Here is a 4,067-nt window from a genome sequence, read left to right as displayed (position 1 = left end):
ACCCAGCTATGCCTGATTCAATCACGGACTTTTTTCTTGAGCCAACAAATCCTTTGTTTTAATTATAGGTTTTCTGTTGCTCACAACTGGAAGGATCCAGAATAAATGTAGAATTTAAAAGTTCTAAAATAAATTATTTTATTCAGCCTTGATTAAAGTTACAACCAAGACCAACATTTTAATAGTAGGAATTTTGAGAGAATAAAAAACTCTTCTATTGGCATGAGTGCCTTGAGGATATAAAGCACTGTGGTAGCCAGTAACATCTTGACATAAGAAAGCTGGAAAGAGGACTTCCCTGGTGGCGCAATGGATAAGAATCCTCCTGCCAATGCAGGGGACACGGGTTCGATCTCTGGTCTGGGAAGATCCCACATGCCGCGGAGCAACTAAGCCTGCGCGCCACAACTGCTGAAGCCCACGTGCCCTAGAGCCCATGCTCCACAACAGGAGAAGCCACTGCAAGGAGAAGCCACCACAAGGAGAAGCCCGTGCACTACAACGAAGAGTAGTCCCTGCTGGCTACAACTAGAGAAAGTCCGCGCGCAGAAACAAAGACCCAATGCAGCCAAAAATAAATAAATTTTTAAAAAGCTGGAAAGAACCTCAGTGACAACAAGAATACAAATATTAGTAGGCTGGGTGCAGGTCCTTTCCTGGCTTAAATATTCTGTTTCTGGTCATCATAAATGGAATTTGGCTTGCTGGAAGTTCTCCTGCAGCATCCTGATTGTTAATGATTTATGGTTCTATAACCCCTAACTTTGAGACTGTGTAGTTGCTTTATTCATTTGCTGTGGGAAACTGAATTTAAATTCACTTCCACCTGGTAACAACTAAACCAGGACCTATAATTTCACTGATCTTATCACAATTGACTCAACTGGCACAAAAGACAGATGAGATCCTCTTAGAGTTAGGAAAAATATTTTTGTTCTTGCATATATTATTCAAGTAGAAACAACTGTAAAATAATGTGAAATTTTTTAACCTTTTAAAATTTACTTCTTTCGTTTTATCTTCCCATCAACCATATGCGGAACACAGGACCAGTTTTAATCATTGTAGTTTTATAGAGGAGAAAGGTAAGCAAAGAGGGAGTAATGATCCAGTGGCAAAACAGAGTATATGGAATGATGATTCACAAAAACTCACACCCTTTATAGCCTGACTGGTCCCTCCGCCTTGGCCCTCACCCAGGTGTTGTTCTTTGCATGTAACCAAAGGTAACAAAGCTACATGCTTGTAAATTCTCTAACTTTCTGTGAATTTTAAGTCAATCTGGAAGATTTTAGTATATTTTATTTTATTATTCCTAGTGGAATTTGCCTATTAATTAACTCAAGGCAATTTACATTTTGTATGTAGTTAAACTTCACTGCATTTCCACTGGTGCCAATAAGTAACTGCTATGGAAGGGCTGGTGGTATCGTTCAGCATCCACAAGGATTTTTGGTATGCTTTATTTTCTGAGTTGTATGGTTGTGTGCATGTTTTGGTTTTTTTCTCTTTGGTATCATAATTACTATCAAATGACTTTTACTGAGGATCTACTCTGTGCCAGGTATGGTGATGAACACTTCATACGCATTGTTGGACCCAGTTCTCACAATAACCCTCTGAAGCAGGTACCATTATTTTCTCTGTTTTACAGATGAGAAAACTGAGGCAAAAGAATAAGGAATAGGTCCAAGGTTACAAAGTCAGTTAGTGGCATAGCCAGGATTCAAATCATGGTCTAACTCCAAAATATAAGCTTTAAAAAAATTGTGGCCGAATACACATAAAATTTACTATTTTCGCCATTTTACAATTCAGTGGTATTTAACCGTCACCACTATTTAGTTCCAGAAAAATTTCATCACTCTAAAAGGCAACCTCATGCCCTTTAAGCAGTCAATCCCCATTCTTTCTCCCCTGAGCCCCTGGCAACCACTAATCTGCTTTCTCTCTCTATGGATTTGCCAATTCTGGACATTTCATATCAATGAAATCATACAATTTGTGACCCTTTGTGTCTGGTTTCTTCCACTTTGCATAATGTTTTCAAGGTTCATCCATGTTGTAGCAGGTATTAGTACTTCATTCCCTTTTCTGACCAAATATTAATCCATTGCACCACATTTTGTTTATCCATTCATCAGCTGATGTGCATTTGGTGGTTTCTGCCTTTTGGCTCTTGCGAGTAGTGCTGCTATGAACACTCAGGTACAAGTTTTTGTCTGAACACCTGCTCTCAATTCTTTTGGATAAAAAGTATAGGCTTTTTTTTTTTTTTTTTTTGCGGTACACGGGCCTCTCACTGTTGTGGCCTCTCCCGTTGCGGAGCACGGGCTCCGGACGCTCAGGCTCAGCGGCCATGGCTCACGGGCCCAGCCGCTCCGCGGCATGTGGGATCTTCCCGGACCGGGGCACGAACCCATGTCCCCTGCATTGGCAGGCGGACTCTCAACCACTGCGCCACCAGGGAAGCCCAAGTATAGGCTTTTGATCATAAGCCTCTGTTGACTCCAAGAAGGAGAAGACCAGATATCTTAAAATCTTCATTCAACGAATATTTACTGAGAACCTATGGTACAGCTACCTAGAATGCTAAGCACTGGGAATATGTTGTAATAATGAATAAGACAGACATCATCCCTGTTCTCTTCCTCGGGAATAACAGAAAGTTGAATAAGTGAGTAAAACACAGACCTGGCAGCAGTTAAGATTAAGGGCTCCTTTTCCATTTGCTATTAAAGGAAAGTAAAATTTGGTACTGATGTATCTGAGCAAGATGCTGTAACAGAATGCTTTTGATGCAAGAAACAAGTACAACTAAGACTAGTTTAAACAATAATGGCATTTATTGTCTTACATAATAATAAGTCTGAGGCAGGAAGTTTTCCGATTGTGGCAAGTCAGCAGCTCCACATCATCAAGGAACTATCCATCCTCATAGTTTTCTCCCTCCTTCTTCTCTGCCATCCTCATAGTCACAATAAGGGCCAGCACTCTAGGCATCATGTCCTCCTCACGTAACAAGGACCAAAGTACAGAAGTGGAAAGTTAGCAGATCCTGTCGCAATCCCTTTTTAGGTACAAGAAGAATGATCCCTCCAAGAAATCCTGCAGAATACTTTCCCTCAGGTCTGTTCTGCCAGATTTGCAACAGAAGCCTATTCCTACACCAATCATTGGTAGGGGAATGAAATCACAATGGGTGATTTAAGATTAATCAAGTTTGAGGCTGGAAAAGGGCGCAGTTCCCCCCTGGGGCAAACAGCTCCCTGATGCCCTAACAAGATACAGATTTTGGGAAAGTGTAAGAGGGAAAGGAAGGGCTGTAGTATAGGCAGCCAAGAGTGTCTCCACCGGTGCCTAGGCAAGAATTCCCGGAGAAAGTCCAATTCACAGTTCTTCTCTGAACTTCAAGCCCTCAGTTGAATAAAACAACCAACGAACCAAACAAACAAACAAAACAAACACCCAAACCCTAAACTTCAACATGTCCAAGACTGAACTTATGATTCTCATCAAAGTGGTCTATAAATGCTCTGTTTCTTTGTGAATAGCATCACCATTCCAGTTGCAAGAGCCAGAAAAATAGGAGTCATCATACTCTCCTCCTTTTTCCTCACTACCCATATCTAGTGCATCACTGAGTCCTGTTGATATAACCTCCAAAATAGCTCTTGGATCTACTACTCTCTTCACCTCCACCGACAGTATCCACCATCCAAGGATAGTGATCACCACCTTTTCCCTGGAGCTCTGCAGCAATCTTCAGCTTGGTCTCCCTGCATCCATTTTGACCTCCCTCCAACCTAGTCCTTCACATTACAGCTAGAGTGGCCTTTTCAAACACATACTCATGCTTAAAATTTGCTTGCCGCTGCTACCAGAATAAAGACCAAAATAAGGCCTTCCTCCAGCTCTTAGCAATCCATTTCCTTGAGCTTGAATGGGCTGTGCTCCACCCCAACTCAAGACTTGTGCACTTGCCGTTACTCACGGCCCTTGTCATCCTTCAGATCTCAGCTTAACCGTCATTCCCTGGGAAAGCCTCTCCAAACTTCCTAATTAGG

The sequence above is a fragment of the Monodon monoceros genome, unplaced genomic scaffold (genome assembly GCF_005190385.1).
Source record: "Monodon monoceros isolate NGI ecotype Baffin Bay Population unplaced genomic scaffold, NGI_Narwhal_1 Super_Scaffold_5, whole genome shotgun sequence".
Classification (NCBI taxonomy): Eukaryota; Metazoa; Chordata; class Mammalia; order Artiodactyla; family Monodontidae; genus Monodon; species Monodon monoceros.
The sequence above is the reverse complement of the archived record's forward strand: the minus strand, read 5'-3'. Positions refer to the sequence as shown.